Source organism: Nanorana parkeri, unplaced genomic scaffold (genome assembly GCF_000935625.1).
Source record: "Nanorana parkeri isolate BGI_ZX_2015 unplaced genomic scaffold, ASM93562v1 scaffold1159, whole genome shotgun sequence".
Taxonomy (NCBI): Eukaryota; Metazoa; Chordata; class Amphibia; order Anura; family Dicroglossidae; genus Nanorana; species Nanorana parkeri.
Genome location: NW_017307427.1, coordinates 334,998 through 358,912, shown reverse-complemented (window position 1 = coordinate 358,912; position 23,915 = coordinate 334,998). Strand labels below are relative to the sequence as shown.

General features: G+C 39.3%; 1 protein-coding gene across 1 annotated transcript in view; it reads right to left on the bottom strand.

The window, feature by feature from the left end:
- The window catches only part of METTL15 (methyltransferase like 15), a 196,572-nt gene that overhangs the window by 5,875 nt on the left and 166,782 nt on the right, over window positions 1–23,915 (bottom strand). The gene's annotated exons all lie outside the window — the stretch shown is intronic.

Below are 23,915 nucleotides of genomic sequence, written 5' to 3'. Positions count from 1 at the left end.
AATGCTTAATGATCCGAACTTTAGACCATGCAGACCAGAATGGAGTGCCATATATCATATTAAGGGAAAACTCAAACCAAAATCAATTTACTGTAAGGCTCTGGCCATGTGCAAAGATCCCCATATTCTTTCTGATATTGGTGTGCGACAAGTCATGCTGCCTCTGCTTTAATAAAAATTCAAAAGAAAAAATTGATCCAAACAGAAAAAAATTCTGAAAGGAAAGAGCCTTTACAAATTAACCTCCTATTAGCCCTACCCCAGGTTGACACACATATACACACATACACAGTAGTGTGCAAAAGTCTTGAAGTGTATATAGAGATGAACTTTTTTAGTTTTGGATAGAGCATGGAAGGGCTAAAACCTTGCCAGTTTATTTTGTATTGTGTGTGTAAAAAATATCCTTTACTTCCTATCCCAGAGACACAACAGTATTTTAGAGGAAATCTCCCAAAATGTGGGTAATTTATTTATTAGAGGTATTTATATAGCGCCGACAATTTACGCAGTGCTTTTACATAGCATGCATTCACATCATACATACACACCCTGCCCTCTCTCTCTTTCTGGCTGTCTCTCCTCGCTCTCTCCCCTGGCTGTCTCTCCTCTCTCTCTTTCCTGACTGTCTCTCCTTCCTCTCTCCCCTGGCTGTCTCTCCTCGCTCTCTCCCCTGGCTGTCTCTCCTTTCTCTCTTTCCTTGCTGTCTCTCCTTTCTCTCTCCCCTGGCTGTCTCTCCTCTCTCTCTTTCCTAATTGTCTTCTAACTCTCTCCTCGCTAACTCTCTCCTGGCTGTTATTCCTCATTTTCTCTCCTGGCTGTCTTTCTTTGCTCTTTCGGCTGTCTCGCCTCTCTCTCTTTCTGGTTGTCTCTCCTTGCTCTCTCTCCTGGATTTCTTTCCTTGCTTTCTCCCATGGCTGTCCCTCCTCGCTCTCTCTCCCCTGGCTGTCTTTCCTCTATCTCTCCCCTGGCTGTCCTTCCTCTCTCTCCTGGCTCACCTTGCTGTATTTTGCAAACAGTGCAGTGCAACAGGCTGAGTAAACTAATATTCCTTGATGTAATACATAGCACTTCAACCACCAGTATCCACCAGAAAGGTGTCAGGGAGCTTGGCTCAGCAGACTCAGGCTAAAATGTAATCATGTGTGCACAGCTAAATAAATATACCAAAATGGAATAAAGGGGCCACCATTCACACCCTTTGTGATCTACCAGCATCAGCTTTGTGAGCTACTGGTAGATCACAATCTACCCAATGGTCACCCCTGATTTAAAGTCTTAGGCACTTGGAAAGTGTACTAAAATGTTTGGTTGGTTATTTTATGTCTTCAGCATTAGTTTGTCAATAGAAAAAAAGATGTTTGGATGTTAGATGTTTTTTTGAAAAAAAAGTGCAGCAATTCAATAAGTATGTCTCTAATTAAATAAATTAACATAGTAATAGATCACCAGGCAAGAAGCAAGGAGGTGCTCAGGCCTCGTCACACAACCAGTAGTGTTCTGCAGCTTCCTATCAGGAATTATATTCTAACAGGAATATTCACAAAAGGGTGAAGAGTTTGGAGAAGGCAGGAGAAGTCAACAATCTAGGACAACATAGCTGATATGGAAAGTGAGCTGAATTGGAGAATGTTTCCAAATCAGCTATTTTAGCCTAGATTGTTAACTTCTCCTGCCTTCTCCAAACTCTTCACCCTTTTGTGAATAACCCGGTTAAAGTAGATTTGTTCTTACCAAATAAACACGAAAATGAATTGTTAGTCAAACTTTAGATTTTAAGTATAGGTTTGCTTTTATTGCATCATTCAAGCTAAACAATGTGGTTATAAAGGAAATGAAACCCCAATGATTCCTGTTGAATGAATTGACTACCATCACTTCTGCATTACACATAGGGGTCTATTTATAACCAGTTAGCAGAGCCATTCGATCTTCAAATCTATGAAAAGACACAACACAGAATTTAAACATATTTTCTTTGCAGGTTGCATGTATATAATGTAACATTCGCATTTTGTCCACTAGATGGACTTGAGGAGTATAGAAAAAAGTATTTATTTCCTATGCTGCTCAGCTCCATCTAGTGGGCAAAATGAGTATTATATTAGATTAATTCTACCTGAAAAGAACAAAAAATATCTAAGGTTTCTATTCGCACAGAACAAACATTCAGAAAGATTTGAAGGACAAATGGATCATGAAGTGGTTATAAATAGGCTCCATAAACTGTACTAGTATTAACTGACTGAAATTTTGTCAAGGTAGGCAACATATCTGGTAGTGTATTTGCAATAGTAAGAAAAACAAAAAAATTATTATCTAAAGAAAATAATTTTTATAGTATTGTGTGGAAGAGAACAAAAAATGCTCTATAAGGGCCTGGACCTGTAGCAAGGCATAAATCTTGTCTTCAACATAACATAGTTCCTTTTAAGACCATATTTAGCTATTACACACAATGCAGTTTATTATTTCCCTAGAAAACTCCTCCCCTCACCTCCATCTGCTGTAACAAAGAACAGCGGCTGAGCCTTGGGAAACAATCTCTGCACATACTGCCGTGGCTTACAGACCAATAGTGCATCTTCGTACGTAGACGCACTGGCGATAATTTTTCTAATACTGACAGTCATTCTCCTTTAACTTCTTCTAAGGCTGATCTAATGCATGCAGCAAGTAGGCTGATGGTAACGCTTCAGAGAAAATTAAATTACAAGTTAAACAGAATCTTGCTGGCTAATAGAACACAATGATAACAGAGGAGTATTTGTATGCAAAGCCAGCAAGATGGATTTCATTCATAAAAAGTAAAAAAAAAAAAAGCAGCTGCTGGAGAGATGAATGACTTGAAATCCCAGTGAAAGAAATTAACATTTTCAGTTCTAGAACATGGCGATACATATCGCACTGCGTAAGCAATCTTTTCCTTGCTAATAGCAATATAAATATATCACAGATCGATGACCAAGGGGCAGGGAGAGGGTTAAATAATAGTGACTAGTGAATAGTAAATAAAATGTTTAGCCTAATAAAAAGATAATAATCATGTGCTGCCTTCTCAATCTGTTCCCTGGGAAATTTATCAAAACTGGAGCAGTTGCCCATGGCAACCAATCAGCTTCTATCTTCAGTTTGCTCAGGTAAATGAGACAGAGGAGCTGATTGGTTGCAGTGCAAATCTGCTCCAGATTTTGTTAGCTCCAGTTTTGATAAATTCCGCTCACTGTATTTACAGAAAAGAGTAGGCTGCCCTTGCAGACTACCTGAAGCAATAGCCTTCTCTAAATCTCACAGAAAAATATATACACAGGTAGACATTGTACTAACAAACTCTGTTTTCACAGTCTTACCTCCTATTTCCTGTTACAACAGTTGTACAGGGTGTCCAAGAAAAATTGTCTAGTCTAATTGGCAGAAGGGTTACACAGCCTCTCCCCCTTCTTTACATATAAGTCCACGTAAGTGTTTTTTTTGATGGGGGTGTGGCTGTTACTCAGCTCTGCCAACAAACGCCACTGATGTAAGAGGGCGGAAAGCAGCATTTTAACGGAGAACTGAGAGAAAATGTCATTTTAAAGCATTTCCAAGCACAAATCAGTAACAAATCATAACATATAGGGTTACAGCACTAAAATGTGATAAAAAGCAGTGAGATTTCACTGGGATTTAAATACCTTGAGTGACTGTTCAGGAACAACCATACAGAAAGTGAGGTCAGAATTTCTGATCTGCATACTTGTTCCAGGTCAATTATGCAAATCGTATTAAAGTCACTGGATCAGCAAGAGGCCAGTCACAGTTTAAAGGGTTTTACAGTTTCTAAACCCTCAGGTTTTTTTGCATACATCTACTGCTAGCAAGCAGTAGATGAATGCAAAAAGTTTGGGGAAAAAAGCTTTAAAAGTGGTTTAAACGTACCAGTCTTCGCCGTGCGCTCCTGTCCGAAAATCCGAAACTGCTTGGGCGGCTGCAAAGCATCTTGGGGCGTGCGCATGGGCAGTTCGGATTTTCGGCTGGGAGACAAGGAGAAATGCAAGGTAAGTCTATGGACGCGTGCACCCGCATGCAGACACCGTGGGACAGGAAGTGCCAGCAAGGACAGAGTCGTCAGCGCTGGATCGGAGACCCGCAGCAGCGCTGGAGAGAAGGCTGAAAAGGACATGAAAGAAAAGGAAGATCGGATTAAGAGACATCATTTAAGGTAAGTGCTTTACTTAACATTGGGGGGAGGGAAAAGAAATGTGACTTTAATGTCACTTCAAGTCACTGCAGCTGAGTCTCCTTCCTATTGTTTATGTTTCCCCTGCTTGAGGGTTTCCACAAGCAAAGAATAAGTACAATGGTCAGAAAGGGACTCTAAAAGTTTTAAAACATGATGCTGGGATGGAAATGGTCAGAAGTAGAGCTTCAGACAATGAAAGGCTCTTCTATGTAAATTGTTTCATAACTGTATGTAATGTTATGGAAAACTGTACTGTGTGCAAAGGGGGAAAGGCTGAAACTTCTATCATGTTTTTCATGCTGTTTATGACTCCATTTGGGAGATTTCCCTTCTCTTTGTATCCCTTTGTTGCACTTTGCACATCATCATCGTTCTTTGCAGAATAGCTCCCTACACTAACAAGGGGGTTGCTATGATTTTCTGAAATGTGTACATGTTGCCATATTAATAAATGAACATTTACCAAAGCAAGGTTCAATGGGCAGGCTTCCCAAAGTGACCAGTCAACAATCATCCTTCACTGGTGTTACCGCAATGCATTGCTCAAAGCTATAAATGTTTGGCAAGCAGTCACCCATAGTTATCATGGTAACCAAAGATGTCCCCTGCACACCATACAGCAGTCAGGACCTAGAGTGCTTAAAATAGCAGGGGTGCTCGTAGTGATGTCGACGAATGGCGCCATGCATGTCCAAGGTTAACAGCAATGAAGATTACCAGCACTTACAGGATGAACTAAATCCTTGTGTTTTTTATTGAAGAATCATGTCACATATATATTACATAGCCAACATTTTGGAACCATGCAGAGTCCCTTCATCAGGGCGAACATAGTGATACTATGTTCGCCCTGATAAAGCGACCCTGCGTGGTTCCGAAATGTTGGCTATGTAATATGTGACATGATTCTTCAAAAAAAATCACAAGGATTTAGTGCATCCTGTGAGTGCAGGTGATCTTCATTGCTGTTAACCCATAGTTATCAAACAGAAATAAATCACTTTTAACTGTTACAGCCCTAGTAAGCTAATGAAAACTAAAATATGATTTGTTGCCATTAGTTGCTGATTGTTTTCCTTAATTAGCCAGAAGTCACCCTAGAAAGTCAATATGCACTGGATTTGTGGACTGGAGTCCCACTGCATTTACTGCTGAGCACCCAACAACAGCTTTACCTGCCTTGTGTACTCTCACTCTATTCTTTTATTACTGCAATGGGTTACTTCATGTTCTTTGCACACTCTAAAAAGCCCTCCTCCCTTATTGATTCTTTAACCCAGCGGTCTCAAAGTACCGGCCCGCAGACCAACTCCAGCCCGCGAGCCGGTACTAAGTGTCCCGCAGCCAGCTGACAAGTCGGGCACACGGACACGGACCGCGTGCCCGACTTGTGGGAGCAGCTACACGGTCTGCATCTACGACAGATGCAGAGCTGCTCCTGTCAGCTCTGGCCGGAGCTCTGTCAGTTCTGAGCTCCGGCCGAATGATGGATCATTAGTAAGGTCTAGTGCAGACCTTACTAATTCTCACCACTAGATCACCCGGGAACTAGGTGCGATTAGGGATTCCTGTGTCACAAACTTGCGTTTTCCTGCAGCAGGAATCCCTAATCTGACGTTTACATGCAACTGTCACTCATTCAAGTTAATGATCAGGAGACAGCCGCTGCATGTACACGCCTGCACATCACATGTAATGGTATGTGATATGATTACATGCAGTTACAAAAACAATCACTATCCCTGGATAAACAATTTTGTAACCACTGATAGTGACAGATTCCTAACTGCATGTAATCCTGTCACATATGATTACATGCGGTGTGCAGGCGTGTACATGCAGCAGCTGTCACCCGATCATTCATTTGAATGGGCGGCAGTTGCCGCTTGTAACATATGCATACATTAAAACTGGTACCGTATATAGTAGCGGCCCCCACGCGACTAAAAAATGTTTCCAGTGGCCCCCGACTAAATTGAGTTTGAGACCCCTGCTTTAACCCCTCTCCCATCTTTAACAACCTCCTGTATCGTGAGCTACCTTGAACCACAGGCAGGGAATGGGTTAAAATAAAATGATAGATCCCCCATCTCTGGCTGAAGTGCACTGGAAAATTTTTATGCTAGTGGATGAAATTGTCAACGTGCTAAGGTTGTCAATGTGATGCATTAAAATCCCCCGAGTGAGAGAGAGTGGTAGAGTTTAAAAATTAATTCATCTCTCGCACCTGTTTGCAGGAATCCGACTACTGAATTTGCATCGCATTTAATAAGTCTCAGTGACGCAATTCATGTCCTTTTGTCTTGGCTGCTTAATACAGTGTTGGATTCTCACCAATCTAAAATTCAAGTGATATTACAATGTTCTAACTGTTAATTAAAGTCCATGAACTTAGCTATAGCCGGCTTTACATATTTAGGTTGTCATAAAGGACAAGGAAAAAAGATCTTATGAGCATAATCTTGAAGTTTTAATATCAGAGCTGTGGGTCTGGCTTTAAATTTAACTGCTAACTATTCCTTTAATAACCCATCCTCAATGGTATTTTTAATTTGATAAACCCATCACGACGAAGCCTGCAGGCACCATTAAGCTACTACCCTCAATTATGTGGATGAGATATACAATTATTATTATAAGGGAAACGTAAGGATATTGGTATTACACAGCTCAGGGATTGTAGATAAGACTATCGTGATCATTAAAGTAGTATAAATACATTATTATTTTTGCTGCCTTATGCTAAGCTGAACAGGCCAGTCTAGGCTCATTTTGCCTAGCCACAGACCCAAGATACTCTTTTTGGATTCCAAGGCATTACTCATGGCAAATGGGAGTAGAATTCTTCCTGGTTATTTTGTTTTTTTCTCCCTATTGGAGTTACCTGGAAATTCTACATCTGGGTAAGATGCTTTGGATTTCTAAATCTGGCAGGTCATAATAAATTAAGCAAGACCTGTCACAAGGAAAACATAGGCTGCCATTGCAGAAAATACTATTTTTCTGGCTGTCTCTGACTTTAAACCCCTAAAGCGGATGTAAAGTTTAAAAAATAACAAAATGGCTAGAAGGTAGAGCAGAAGACACAAGGAAAGCATGTCCTCCTCTTCCTCTTAATGATTTTATATGTTCTGTGTACACTGTATGATGCAGGCACCCTGCAGTGTACAAATGTAGCTCATTCACAGCATCTCTTAGATGCCATGAATAGACCTGATGCCCAGGGAGGATGTACCTCACATTCACATGAGTTACATTATCTATGGCCACTCAATGACCAAAGATCATGACTGGGAATCCAGAAGTGGTGGCGGCAAAGATGGTGGCAGTGTGGGGCAGAGTACGGGACCGAAGATGCATCAAACAGCATTGAAGAAGAGCACACTTGTAAGGTAAGTGTGCCATAATGCGCATGTATGCTGTAATAATTGCACATTATTGCAAAAACCGACCCATCTCACAGCGGTTTACTACCGCTTTGAGTGTCACTGATCTAGAGCATGTATGCACATGCATGTGTGAAATTACACTCCTTTGCTTGCTCTAGATCAGTATCTCAGAAAGTATTGAAGCTAGATATTTTCAATCATTTTAAATAGATACATTTCATTAAAATAATATCTGGTGATCTTAGCTTGTTCAGGGACCTCCTGTTATGGGGTGACGACCGTCTCCCAAATGTGATCCCGCAGTTTCAACCTGTTGGATATGCCCCTAGCAGAGACTACAAAGTAGCAATGACAATGCACATTGTGAAGGCATAGTCCACATTGTCACTATCAGGAAACAAGTCCAGTGAAATTATGTGGTAGAGTGAGGGCATGTGGACAGGAAGGGGGGGAGAAAGCAGACAATCAGCATTGAGATGGAAAAAAAAAAGTGGAACAGTATTTTGTTAAAAAAACCAAGGCAATTGTTTACACAAAATGCTTCAGCAAACTAAATATCAGGGTTTAGAACTGCAATACAGAATTCCCCCCAAAAATAATGCTGACCCCAAATCCCGGACAATATCCAGATCTGAGAATTTCCATTAACTTCAAGGCATTGCCAAATTGCTAAATTCACAACCTGTAAAAGCAATTCGAACAGAACCCCAACCAGCATGTTAGAGGTAACACATACTTGGTTTTTCCATCTTTGATTTTGAGCTGCAGCAGTACTACAAAAGAATGTTGCAAATAACTTCAAAGCACCATCATGTTACCAAGGGAAGTCGTTGTAGAGGGATACTTTGTGAAAGGCACATTCTAGCGGTGGCAAACTATCGAAGAAAAGGCTTCATAGAAAATGTTTCATAAGACTCCCATCAGTGAAAGGTGACTTATAATGCAAAACTAGTTACATACCTTTCACATTTGGTTAAAGGTTGGTGGCCTATGATACACCCTAGAAACTGGAGGCCATTGTAATTAAACTCTTATTAATTGATAAGAGTTATTGATCTGTGCTTATCAACCATGAAGCCAGCAGTTAAGGGAATCTTTCACTGCCAGGGGGAAATTGATGTAATGAGCAACCTCTTCCAAACATGGCCTAGTTCCCATCTACCACAGACACATATAGGAACTGCCTGGGCTACTATGACTAAAATTACTCTCCTAAATACAGCTAAAGGCTACTAATTATCCAGAACTGACATAAGAAGGACTTTGTTGGAGGCACGCTTTCTTGTTAAAGGTTTAAAGCTAAACTCCAGGGAACAAACTTTACACCCTCCCCACTGCAAGGGTTAACTGCTCATTTTGCCTAGTGAATGATAAATAAGGTGATATACCTACCTTATTCCTTGCTCACGCGGGCTTCTCCTGTGCTGTAAGACTGGACCCCCAAAGACTCTCCTCTTTGCTGTCTGACTGGTACAAGCAGTCCTGCATTGCATATAAGTTCACGGAAGTACCATCTGCAACCCAGGACAGTGGACCAGCTGCCAGGGGGGCTAGGAATAAGGTAACCATATTATATTATTCATCATTTCCGAGGCAAAAAGAGCAGCCAACCCTTAAAATGCAGAAGAGGACCCACCACAAGGGTAAAGTTTTTATTCTTTTGGAGTTCGGCTTCACATTTTTATTGTTGCCACATCAAAATAAAAAAACAAAGCAAACACAGGCTATATAAATAACAGGGTAGGATATCCTATTAGGAACATGCAGGCATTACATCCATGGTACATAAGATTTTTGGAGCCCACAGTGGTATAATTTTTTGCAGCTACCAACATTCTTCTCCTTTTCTCTTCTTTTATTAGAAAGTATATCTATTTTCTGAACACCCTCTCTGAGAAAGAATCCTGCCTCTTTCTTAGTTAACATGTGCTGATCATGCATTGTCATGTCAAGATGTACTTGACATTTTCTGACATAGCAAAGGTTCTTGTACATTAGGCAGTTGTATTGCAATATTGCAGAATATATAGTTGAGTATAGAGATGAAGGTATAGCTCCAGGCACAGGGGCATGTAGGCACAGCAAACCACAAAATAGTAATGAAATGGAAACCAATAATTTTGGGAACAGTTATGACTATAACTGTTCCCAAAATCAGATTACCTAATGGAAGGCAACAGATGTGCTGAGAATCCTTTTAAACCACACCTGTTGCCTCTGCTCCCCCAGTATGTGCTTTTCTATTAGTTAATAGTGCTGACCATAACAGTGATGGTCTACAAATGAAGGGCATGAGGAGCGGGTGGGTCTACTGCCATTGACCAGGAAGCATGATTTGTAATTACAATACAGAGCAACCAGGGTTTAGGAGTACCATTGGGCTCTACAGGAGAGCAGAGGCAATGTGCAGGCACTCGAATGTGTCTGTTGTTTATGGTAAATGTAATTTAGTGTACAATAAATAATAGCTGCTCAACAAAATGGCCACCCCTCCAGGATGGTCATACATGGAGAACAGGCAATCATAAGATGTGGCACCAGAACAAAACAAAACATGCATTCCTGATTTTTTTAAAATTAAGAACTGTAATTTAAGGGGCTTGAATACTCCTAATGCGCCTATAGATTTAAGAGGTTTTGATACTTCTTGCATTGGAACATGGGACACAGCTGGCAGATCCATGGTCAGCAATAGTGATGTCAAAGACAGCCAAGGTGCACAGTGCTTTGAAAAGCAGACAGGCAAGGCACAGGTTGGGAGGCTATAAGCCTGTAATGGACAGGTCACTAGAAGATGACAAAAGGCTTTCAAAGAGGTGCACTTAGTAGTGCCTGGTCTTGAACCACTGCAGAGTGCAGAACACAGGATCTTATTTCTTTAATTTTCATTTTATATTTGATAGTGTAAAGTTTATTAACTATATTTACAGTGCCAAGCAATTAGGTAGAACATTTCGCAGGAAGTATTTGGGTTGTTAAGAAAAAGCAATGCCAAGTGGAAACTCTTGTAAAAACCCAATGGGTTCCTAAGCACTCAAATTCACTCTGATCAAAACTGAAAAACAAACGTTTTGGGTGAGTTGGGCTTTGAAGCATGTGCCAGCCTGTCTTAATAAAGTAAACATTTCTTCCTGACCACAGAATGCCAATCCTTTTAATCCCTTGCTCATTTAATTATATTTTTATCAAGATGCATAGCTAAGGGTATCAAGTTTTTAGGAAACAAAAGTATTTTATTTTTTTTAAATGTGTCCGCTTATCTGGTGATATGTGGGAGAAGATTCCACAGATGTACCTCTCTTATGGTAAAAACCCTTTCAATAATTTTGTTTCTCTTTATGTGAAGAATATTTTATCTAAGCAAGAGTTAGATCAGATGGGTTCTTTTCTCACTGAATTATTTTTTAATGAATAAACACATGTACTACGGCAATTCTCTCCAAAGAACCTTGCACTTAACTTTGGATGCCATATCAGCTGCTGTTAGATCTAGATTTCCTTAGTCAGATCCACATTAAACAGTCAGGGTGAAAAGGTTCTTGGTGAATCTGTACACATAACTATTCAGGTAATGTCAGTGTACATCAAATGACCTTTATCAGATTCTTTTAGGGCACTGTACTGCAATTATGGGAGGGACTGCAGCTGTAATCGATAGAGTAGAGAAACAACTATAAGGGCTGAAACACAGGTTGCGTTGTGGTAACACATGTGTTACTGCAACAAACGTTATTGTTACATGCATTAGCGTTTTTTTAAGGCTCCCCAAAGCACTAAGGAGTTGCAGTTCCAACGCACATGCATTGCAGCACACCACAACACGCGATAAAGCATTGCGGTGTGGTGCTCTGTATGGGGGGGGAAAATGCTGCATTTACATTTTTGTTGTATATTGTCAGACCATTCTATTACACATTACCATTTGACACAGTGCACAAAAATTGCAGTGTGAATGAAGCCTTAATCAATTTTCACAGCTGCATCTAATGGAGAGTGATGGGACACAGTTTTTTGAGCAGCTCACTTTCTAGGATGGAAAAAGCTATTGGCTTATGTTTCAAAAACTAGCAAACATTTTCCTTACAGTGAATTTAAATTCCTTCCTGACATTGGGTAGATGTTCTGTGATTCACAGAGAGAAGTTAGGCAGGGCTAATATCACTGTTTGAGTTTTCAGTACAGCATTGTCAGCTCACTACAAGAAGTTTGAAGCTCTCAGTATTGCTAAAAGGATCAACAGGTATTTCAAAAAGTATATTTAACAGACCAAAAGGAAGCAAATAAGAGAGGTTCAATATCAGGGTTTCAATACACTTTAAAGATGTGTAGAAGATACTTAGGCCACCATAGGGTGGTTCAGCTTAACATCAACAGTATGTAAAATATTCAAAGGCATGATACGGGACTATGAGGAAGTAAGTACTAAATTAGACAAAGGAATACCAGTAGACGTGGTATATCTGGACTTTGCTAAAGCATTTAACACAGAACCATACAAACATTTATTCCATAAACTAAGGTCTATAGGTCTAGATTAAATTGTACTGTATGTACATGGGTGGAAAATTGGCTGCAAGAACAGACCCATAGGGTAGTGATAAATGTGTCATTCACTAATTGGGCAAGGGTGTGGAGTGGGGTGCCCCAGGTTCAGTCCTGGGACCAATCCTGTTCATCTTATTCATCCACGACATAGATATTGGACTATATAGCTCAAATTAGTTTTTATGCGGATGATACTAAACTTTGCAGAGCAGTAAATTCTGAACAAGAGATATTCGCACTACAACAGGATATAAGCAAAATTGAGGCATGGGCTACAAGATGGCAAATGCAATTTAATGTTGAAAAATGTAAGGTTATGCACATGGAAGTAAAGAACATGTGCGTAAACTACTACTTGGGGGATGTTAATTTAAGAAAGTCAGACATAGAAAAAGACCTGGGGGTCCTCATAGACCACAGATTTGGCAATAGTAAACAATACCAAGCAGCAGCCAGTAAAGCTAACAAGATACTGGTGTCTATTAAAAGAGGAATTGTAGCAAGGGATCGAAGAGTAATACTTTATAAATCACTTGTTTGGCCCGATCTTGAGAATGCGGTACAGTTCTGGTCGCCGACTCTCAGGTGGGACGTCCTAGAACTGGAGAGAGTTCAGAGAAGGGCTACAAAATTAATCAAAGGGGTTGAAGGCATTCAAAATCTTAACTTATTCACCTTAGAAAAGAGCTGATTAAGAGGGGACCTTATTGCAGTCTTCAAAATCATCAATGGAGACCACAATATTAGGAACAAACTGTTTAATCCCAAAACTGTATTGAGAACCTGGGGACACAACAGTAGGTTAGAAGAGAGAGGGTTCAATCTTAGAATTCGCTAGGGGTATTTCACTGTGAGAGGGTAGTGAAAGTTTGGAATTCCCTCTCTCAGGCGGTCGTATCTGCTGATAACATTGATAAATTCAAGAAACTTCTGGATGAGTTTCCTCTTTCGCAGAATCTACAGGGATGTGGGAAGTGTTAGAGTAAGATAAATACACACACACACACACAGGCTGAACTGGATGGACCTTGATCTTTATTCAACCCTATTTACTATGTTACAATGTAAGTAGCCCATTCTCCCTATATTTCAGCAGCCAAAGCTTTGCCATAGAGAGGTGTCTTCTTAAACTAAATCTTTCTCTAGACATTCTCCTAAACATATGTGCATGTATTCAGTATACTTTTCAGAAGTTACATCCTTATTTTTAATCCAAAGATTGGCAATTCAAAAAGTTATATCCCAGTCTTTTCTTTACTTGGCTACCAACAAGCCCTTCTCAGAAGACTCCAAAATGTTCCTACTCTAGCCGTTGGATGTAATCCCTCCCACTTACTCCAGTACACATTCTGAATGTGTCATAGACATGAGGCAGCGGAGATCACCATGTAACATGTCTGAGCCATCTAAGCTAGTTCCTATCTAGAGAAGACGGCTGTGTTTCTGGATCATGTTCAGATATGGCTTCTTCTTTGCATGATAGAGCTTTAACTTGCATTTTTGGATGGCACAGCAAACTGTGTTCACAGAGAGTGATTTTTGAAAGTATTCCTGAGCCCATGTAGTGTCCATCACAGAATCATGCCTGTTTTTAATTCAGTGCCATCTGAGGGCCTAAAGATCACAGGCATCCAATATTGTGTTTTGGCCTTGTCCCTTTGCATATAGATTTCTACAGATTCTCTGAATCTTTTGATGATATTATGTACTGTAGATGATGAAATATTTAAAGTCTTTGCAATTTTACATTGAGGAACATTATTCTTATTCTGTTCGACAATTTTTTTTAGATGCAGCTTTTCCACAGATTGGTGAACCTCTGCCCATCTTTACTTCTGAGACACTCTGACTCTCTAATATGCTCTTTTTTTATACCTAATCATGTTACTGACCTGTTGACAATTAACCTAATTAATCGGAATTTTTTTTTCAAGCTCTTCTTTGTTAGCACCACTTTGCCAGCTTTTTGTTGCCAGGATAGGGCAACAAAAAGCTGGAAAAGTAAGTAGAGCTGAAGAAAATTTTGCAACAATTTGAGATGTGTTGCTGTCATCAATTTTAAAGTTACTTTACTTTTTTTCTTAAAATGGCACATTTTATAAGTTTAAACATTTGATATAGTTTCTCTATTCTATTGTAAGTAAATAATGGGTTTATGAGATTTGCAAATCATTGCATTTTTATGTAGATTTTACACGGTGACGCAACGTTTTTGGAATTAGGGTTGGATTTAATATAAGTAATAAAGGCATTTTAACATATACCAGTATTGGCTATCATAGATGCTATTATAAAAAGAAAAAGAGGAAAAACACTGAAATGGAAAAAAAAAAGAAAATGGAAAAAAGAAGCGTGGAGAGGAAGAGATAATACTTTTCTGTCAGAAATGTATGTCACACCTGCTGTGTTTCATTGATGCAGAAATACAGCGGGATCCTTGAATCATATAGACTTGAAACGTAACAAGTTTCATTCACTTGATTGAGACTCCATGGGACAGACTTTGCCGTTCATTTACGCGACGAAAATAGACCACAGTGAATTTGCACCATCCATTTTATTTCCTTTTAAACTTTTCTTCCTGTGCTACTTGTAAATGTTTACTAAAATGTCTCATATTAAACAATCGCCAGTGTTGGAAGCTTTCTGCACCAACAGCGACATAATGAACCTTGCTCAGACGTCTCACCAAAAATTCTCTGGTTTTATTTAAAGCATCTGTTAAATCATGTTGGATCGTGGCAGTTGGAATGGGACATATAATTTAGCAATTAACTAACAATAAAAAGACAGAACACAAATGATTCAAGAGACTGGGCAAATATTGTCACAGCGTGCACAGCCCAACGCAATAACCATCATGGTTTATTGTTCAGTGATATGTAAGCAGCTCTGCTCTTGCATACATTTAATTGTTGCTATGGGCCAGGCTCATTATTCAACAGCTTCATCCAATAACACGGTCAAGTCTTCTAAATGTTCAATAAAGAAAAAAAAATCCCAAGACTGATTTTTTTTTTTTTTCTTGATCCCGCAACGTTACTGAAGAGAGAAGAGTTGAAAGAAAGGTTTTTTTTTGTTTTGTTTTTGCAGTGCTCAGATTGCAGAAAGTACAAGATGCCTTTGTGTAGGTTAATGTGTCACAATGTAGATAATGCTCTTATCAAGCTTCTCAGTCACAGCAATACACTGGAGAGAGGGTTTTACATGACAGCCGATAAGGACAGGGAACAAATGTAGCAAGCTAACATAATCACTTCATTCCAGCTGCACATAAGTGTTCCCTTCATCGAAGCAATAATACAGTGGCAAAGTGGCACAATTTATTTTCTGTGACTTGCAATCAACTCACTGGGGTATTTTTAATGCTAACCCAAATACAGAGCTCCTATCCTAAGGAAAAATTTTCTGGGGAAAGGCATTTCCAAGAACTCCCTTTGAGACATTAGTTCTATGCCTGTATCTTACCATCATTGAGTCTGTCAAGATAAGTGTGATGGAAGGTGCCATTGTCCGACTTCCAGGCTGTATGCTGGTTCCAGGTTAGGGAAGCATTATTATGCATTAATCTGAGTCTTGTTACCTTTTTGGAACTAGTATGAGCTCAGGGATCCGTCATTGGCAAATTTCCTTAGCTGTGTATTTAACTCATTGACTGATCCTCCTTACATTCTAAGCTTAGTTTAGTTTTTAAAGTATACCTAAAGCCCACACTTTTTTTTATAGCTAGAGTAGAGAACCTAACCTCTGTTAGGTTTTTACTAATGTAAATGTGTCCCTAGCGGGATGATTTACCCTCTGTATGTATTTCGAAGACCATTCTTTCAGAAAGTAAGGGAAAATCCAAACCAGAACCAGATGTCAACAGAACAGGGATAGTAGAGACATTTTCCAAAGGGGTCACTTACAAAATAAAATACAAAGAAAATAAATAAACATGAGAATGCCTAAACATTTGTAATTGCAACAATGTTCTGCACAAAGTGGTGCATTATCTGACAGAAATGCATGAGTGCTAATATTCTTGGCCATGACTGTATATGCTCAGTTGTTTCACACTATTAGCCCTATATATAAAGCACATCTGAACATGCAGTGTTTAAAGCCACCTATACAAGGTCACAATTCTACAAGGACTGCAAACATTTCAAAAGTATCTTAAAATGATTGGCCTCTGTTGAGGATTCCTTTGCATATTCTGTTGTTATTGAAGGTAAATTCCAGAATATGCATAGAGCTGGTGAAAGTAAATACATGAATGCTCCTTCTGTTCACTGGTTACCCCACTCCAACTTATGCTAGCAATGCATCAGTTCAGAAAGTGCTAGCCACTTAGTATTGCAGAGGAAGGTAACCAGAGGGAAGTATTAGAGTGGACTTTCTGCTTGTGTGCTTTTGTCACCTCTGCTCAGAAGCACAAGGTGGTCTGACAGATGAGGCATGACAGCCAGGATGGAGATTGACCCTCCTTAAAAGCAAAGAGACAAAATAGGATATCTAAATATTATTATTATCATAAGGCTGAGCAAAGTGTTGGTGAGGTTACAGGACTGCAGTGAGGGCCCTGCTTGTTTGTGAAGGTTATCATATATCCAGGTCATGGTATAGTTAGTAGTCACCTTCAACTGGATTTGTTTTGTAATCGTGAAAACATTTTAACACTAATCAAAGTGGTTTCATTAGATCTAATGAAAGTTGGTAAAATATCTAATGATTTATAGTCAGACTGGTAACAGCTTGTGTGAAAAGTAAAGTGAAGCAAGGTTAAAAAGGCAAAATGGGTCCAGCATGAGCGGCAGAAGGATTATTCAGAAAGTATCACACAAAAGTCTGATGACTCAGCACTTTAGCACAAAATGAAATCAAAGCATTCTTATGCCATCATTATTGTGTGAGATACTTTAACTAAAGTTCATGGTTCTTCATATACGCTGCAAGGACCCATAATTACATTCAGTCAGGCAAGACTATGGTGCTGGTGGAAGTGAGCTGGAAACTGCATGGTAACAGCAGGATTTTTTCTACTGCCTTCCAAGCATACCACAGTGGCACCATACCAACACCAATTTCCCAGCACTCATAACAGTAATTGTAGTGAAAGGCTTCAGTGTAGCAGCATAAAATCTATATTCTGGGGAAAACTCAGAACCCCTTTATCAAGTTATAAAGGAAAGCAAATGCAAAAGTAAACTCACAAACATATATAAAAATACAAACATGATAAATATCTATTTATTGAATAATGCCTGGAATCATTGTGACACAATGGCCACCAATATAAATCATATTCAGTTCCATCTCGTAGATAAAATCTAGTAGTATACCCCTAATGTAGCCAGAATGTGGAAAATATAAAAAGCAGTATCTCAGAATTCTGAATTTGTACTGGGTAGAAATGTCTTAAATGGGGACACATACAACATTTTAAATCTGCTTAGGATAGTGAATTCATATTACTGAATTCCTGGAAGTTTCCTCGTATCATCCAAAAGTGAAAAGATGGTATATGTGTATGATGTCTGGACAATGATTTGACAGCTTCTAAAACACCAGAGAGTTTCCACAGTCACCCTGGGCTGTGACTGGAATGGGTAGAACTGGAAGTGCCAAATCGTGATCTTAAATTCCAGATAAAAGTTTATTCCAGTGTTAAAACTGTAGAAAAAGCTAATGCATTATGGGGCCAAGCCTTGCTCCCTTAGTCAGTGATTTTAGGAAAGGGACCAGTGTATGTGGACTTGGGAGTGAGTAAGTTCTTTGGTGTAGTGCTGGTTATGTCTGCTAGCAAAAAATTGTTATTCTTTCTCAGAAGCTCTGATGAGGTAGGCAAGGTCTGGTCCCAGAAACACATTGGCTTTTTTGTACACTGGAATGATCTTGTATTTGGATGTTATTATTACAGCGAGGCACTTCAACTCTAGCTCAAAACATTTAAAATCTGGCAGGCTTATCTCCTCAACAGAGACAGAACATTATCAACGGTCTAACCTTTCACCGCTCTAAACCATACTTTAAAAAAAAGTTTTGTCTGGAGTTGGAAATAGTATCTCCAGCAACAACTATTAGGACAGGGTTAAGTGATAGATGTCAGGTCAATAATTATTATATCACAGAACTAAAAGGAGCACCAAAAATCATGTTTTAGGAGTCCAAACTCTTTGTTGATTCCAAAGTAAAGTAGCTGGAAGCCAAAGTGTTTTGGGGAAAACCAATCCCTATTTATCAGGGCTTAGGCAATGTGTTGAAATACTTAATAGACTCAGAAGTAGATCTCTTGAACAATCTTTTTTTCTCTTGCTGTAAAGATAAATTGGCAACTACCTCACTTGTTCTTGTCTTCTTCTGGATCAACAGTGATAGAACATTGTAAGAATATGTTGAACTTTATAGACTGTAAAATTTTGCCAATACCACCATGTGCCCGTGGTTACCCAGATACAGCTTTCCTTTTATTGTGGGAAATATTTTTTTTTTTTATATTTATTATTGTTTCGGCAAAATTATTTGCCATAAGGAACTGTAAATTAATGTACTGCTGTGTCTTGTTTTCCATAATAATACATAATCCAAGCATCTAATAAGTGCAATAAGGAACAGTTGGGTGTTTTGCACACTTTGTTATGATATATGTCAACAAATGTTTAATCATAAATTAGGTTGTGACATATGCCATTGTTTTGTTTGTTTTTGGGGGGGTTTTGGCAGTGCAAAACATCTGCTTTTAACATTCCTAAAGAAATTTATTAATTCTGTTAATATCCCTGCCTAATGGAAGCCCATAAGTTTTAAAGAAAACAAAATAATGATATGAATGTAATGATATAGATAATTAAATAAAAATCTAAATAAAAATTGTCTACAACCCTAGGGGCTCTCAGACTAACTAAGATCAATGAATCATACTCTAATTGTTATGTGTAGTCACAAACCCAACTCACCTAAAAAAGAAATCAACAATCTTAATAAAGAGAATGCTTATAACTCAGACACTGAAGATAATGAAAAAGGAAATTAAACCAATGTTTACTATGGCAGAACTATGAAAGAGAATTGCACTATATTTACTATGGGCATGTCCACCTAAGGCATTTATAGGAAAACTGTAATTGTTTTGGGTACATTTTAGTTAATGTTTTTACTATATATATATACAATCTTTTCGTCACAAATAAACACCTAGTGTCTCACAATAGAATAGTGGGAGTGCCTACCTGCCTTTAAGCTCTCTCTGGGAGTAGCATGAGCTATTGAGTTTAGTAAAAACTATTGTTATTATAAATACGGAAAAACTGGAATTCAAATGAAAGGAGCAAATGGTTCAACCTGCTGGGTAGATATTAGTATACAAAACAGGCTTAAGCAGTATTAAATTTTTACTAGACCTTCGCATGTACAACCTCAATGCCAAAAAAGTTTGTACGCTGTGTAAAATCTACATAAAAACAGAATGCAATGCTTTCCCAAGCTCATAAACTCATATTTTACTCACAATAGAAAATAGAAAACATATCAAATGTTTAAACTGACAAAATTTACCATTTTAAGAAAAAAATAAGGTCATTTTAAAATTGATGGCAGCAACATGTCTGAAAAAAGTTGGGACAGGTCAACCAAAAGCTGGCAACGTTAACTGGTACAAGTAAGAGGTGAAAGGACATTTGCAACTAAATAGGTTAATTGGCAACAGGTCAGTAACATGATTGGGTATAAAAAGAGCATCTTAGAGAATCAGAGTGTCTCAGAAGTGAAGATGAGCAGAGGTTCACCAATCTGTGAAAAGCTGTGTCTAAAAATTGTCGAACAACTTCAGAATAATAATCCTCAACGTAAAATTGTGAAGACTTCAAATATATCATCATCTACAGTACATAATATCATAAAAAAATTCCAAGAATCTGGAGAAATCTCTGTGCGCAAGGGACAAGGCCAAAATGCAATATTGAATGCCTGTGATCTTCAGGCCCTCAGATGACACTGAATTAAAAACAGGCATGATTCTGTGATGGACACTACATGGGCTCAGGAATACTTTAAAAAATCACTTTCTGTGAACACAGTTTGCTGTGCCATCCAAAAATGCAAGCCGTATCAAGTAAAGAAGAAGCCCTATCTGAACATGATCAAGAAACGTTGTCGTCTTCTTTTGGCCAAGGCTCATTGAAAATGGTCTGCAAAGTGTAAATCTGTTCTGTGGTCAAACTAATCGAAATTTGACATTCTTTTTTGCAACTATGGGTGCTGCGTCCTCTGAACTAAAGAGGAGAGGGACCTTCTGGCTTGTTATCAGCGCTCAGTTCAAACACCTGCATCTCTGATGATATGGGGGTGCATTAGAGAGTAAGGAATGGGCAGCTTGCACATCTGAAAAGGCACCATCAGTGCTGAAAGATATATCCAGGTTTTAGAGCAGCATATGCTGCCATCCAGACAACGTATTTTTCAGAGAAGGCCTTGCATATTTCAGCAGGACAATGCTAAACCACATACTGCATCTTTGACAACAGCATGGCTTCATAATAGAAGAGTCCGGCTGCTTAACTAGCCTGCCTGCAGTCCAGACCTTTCACCAACTGAAAATATTTGGCACATCTTGAAATGAAAAATACGACAAAGAAGACCCAGGACTGTTGAGCAGTTAGAATCCTATATCAGGCAAGAATGGGACAACATTCCCCTCCCAAAACTCCAGCAATTGGTCTCTTCAGTTCCCAGACATTTACACAGTGTTGTTAAACGAAGAGGGGGTGCTACACCGTGGTAAAAATGGCCCTGTCCCAATTGTTTGAGATGTGTTGCTGCCATCAATTTAAAAATTACCTTTTTTTTTTTCTTAAAGGAGAACTATGGGGTCAGTGTTTTTCCCCATAGTTCTCCTTAGGGTAACGGGAGGACACAAACTAGCGTCCTCCCGTCACCCTAAGCTCAGTATACCGCGAGCTACAGCTCGCGGTATACTGAGACGCCGCAGCCGTAGCAAATCCCGACGTAGATGACGGGATCCGCCCAGCTGCGTGAGTGACAGCTGGCTCTGCCTATCTAGAGGCAGAGCCAGCTGTAACCGCCCCCTCCCCCGTCCGTTCCGCCAGTCAGCGCTGGCATATCGGAGCGGGGAGAGGGGAATCCAGCCCCTCCCCCTGTCACGGCAGAGAGCCGTGACAGGATCGAGAAGTGAGCGAACCCCGGTATGTGTTCGCTCACCTCCCGATCTACTGAGCCGACCTGTGACAGTCTCATTGTCACAGGTCGGCTAGAACTATGAGGTGAGTGGAAATCACTCATCTCATAGTTCTCCTTTAAAATGGTAAATTATCTCAGTTTAAACATTTGATATGTTTTTTTGTTTGTTTTCTATTGTGAATAAAATATGGGTTTGTGAGATTTGCATGTAGATTTTACACAGTGTCCCAACTTTTTTGGAATAGGGGTTGTATTGCATTCAGTATAAAGCAAGCATATATTATGATAGACAATATTCAGCATCAAATGGAGTATGGGGAACACTGACCATAAAAACTGACTACTGCCATGACAGAAAAACAAAAGATTTTTTAGCTATAAAGTATCAATTAAAAATGCTTCAAGTACTATTTAAAATGTTTTTTTTTTCAGATTTGGATACAGTGGAGAGAACCTCCATATGGCTTATACTGTTATCCAGGGCTCTGTTGTTAAAGTGACACTTAACTCAGGAGTTAAATCTTAAAGATGGATTCAAGTACCTTGACTATTAACGAAAATGTATCTCATTTGTGCATCACTCAGCTGTAGATCCTCAAATCATCTCTGCAGTCTGGAATGTCCTTCCTTCTGAAGGGTGTCTACTTTTGTTCCCCATGGTCCCTGTGTGTGTTGTAAAGCAGCCACCACTCCAAGCTCACTCCCATGATGGACTACAATCTGATGTTTAGTTTACTAATTTATATTGAGATTCTAGACAATTATGGGAGTGAGCTTGGAGTGGTGGCTACTTTACAACACACACAGGGACCATTGGGAACAAAAGTAACCCCCCTCCAGAAGGAAGAACTGTCAGCACAAATCTGAGTTGATCTGAGGATCTTAAGCCGGGTGATAGACAAATAAGCTCAGGGGTTCTAATACTTCCCCACTCTATCCAAAACTAATGAAAATGCCTGGGCATATACTTTAAAGAAGACCTCAAAGTGTTACTAAACCCTCCATTTCAAAACCCATATATTATTTTTGTCTGGAATCTTTCATGCCTTTTTATTATCCTTTGAAAGTACACTGATTGATGTTTCTACTCTACGAGTGGCTATGTTGCATTGCAGAGTCTCATGAAGCCACTCTTACAATTGGGCTCCTAGAAGGGACTACAGCCTGATATGTTGACACTCCATGTGCGACATCTACAGGCAGCTCTGAAGCCCGTAGCAGCAAGTTACTTCCCTCCTCCGACTCCTTAGTATTGGACTGACAGCTGTTTCTGAGACAGAACTGTCTGTCCGGCATATATATACCAGGAAAATCTTGACACAATACAAGGGATGATGGGAAATGTAGAACACATGCAACCAGGCAGGTCCAGAACACCTGCTCAACCAGAAGATTGGGGATGCTGGTTTTTACAGCAATGAATTGTAAGTAACTCACCAACTGTCAGTTAGCCTGCAAAATCAAGGGGAAAAAAAATCAAACCAGCTAATAGGTGGCTCTTGAAGATACTTCCTGGAGGAGGACACCATATGGATAAGATTACTTAAAGTTGATCATTTTTTGAATGTATATCTAAAAGACATTAAAAAGAAAAAAGCTTTCCTTTAATGACACGCCTTTTAACACCGTAACCTATTAGTGGTTGCCCCATCAAGTGACGAATTTAAAGCATCCCTCATATAAATGAGTGGTGCATATCAACAGCCCATTTACCAGACTAATGAGATAGGAATTGATCCCCTTTCTTATTAATCAATGACGGCTAAGACGTTGGTGACCACAGTGCAATTAATTAGTACTTTTTCAAACTGATCAACTTTGACGTTGCAAATTGTTTTCCCATTACGCTAATTTAAAAACTGGTTCAAACTGTATCACAAAGATCATGGATGAGTGGACAACAGGGAGAGACACTAATTATCGAACACGTAAACCATGCAGATAATCACATTTGTTTTGTAGGCTTCTACTTGGCTGCCAGTACAGCTAAAAGTACTGTGAAAGGGTTAAAGGATTAACCAATCATATTCATCTAGCAACGCCCAAGTAGACACATTTAAAAACACAGCATGTTCCGTGAGATGAGCCAAGGGGCTTATAATGACAAGAGTGAGTGAATTGCACAGTCACACGGCATGCCAATTAAGACAATGAATCATCGATAACCAATCAAAGCTGTGATCCACACTAGACCATTGAGTGTGCAGCAGATAATTGAATGCTCTGATGTGTGCTGTACAAAAGCGGATTTACTCCGAAAATGTGCTTCCTTACAAAATGTATTAAGATTATGAAAACTTTTGACAAAACTTGTTTTCACATTATTCAGTAGAGATGACAACAAGTGTGTTCAACAGATCTTTTTTTGGACTGTATGAAGCCATTATAGACCTTGTGGCACGCCTGTTAGGTAAGAAATGCAATATAGACCAAAGCCTAGGACAGCAGAATATAGATATTGGGGTAAGATATTGGGCCGCAGTATCTCATAACTTCTAATATGTACAGCAGGGCTCAAAATTTCCACTCGCCCCCTCGCAATTGGCGAGTGAAAATTGCGTGGGGGCGAGTGGAAATCCAGG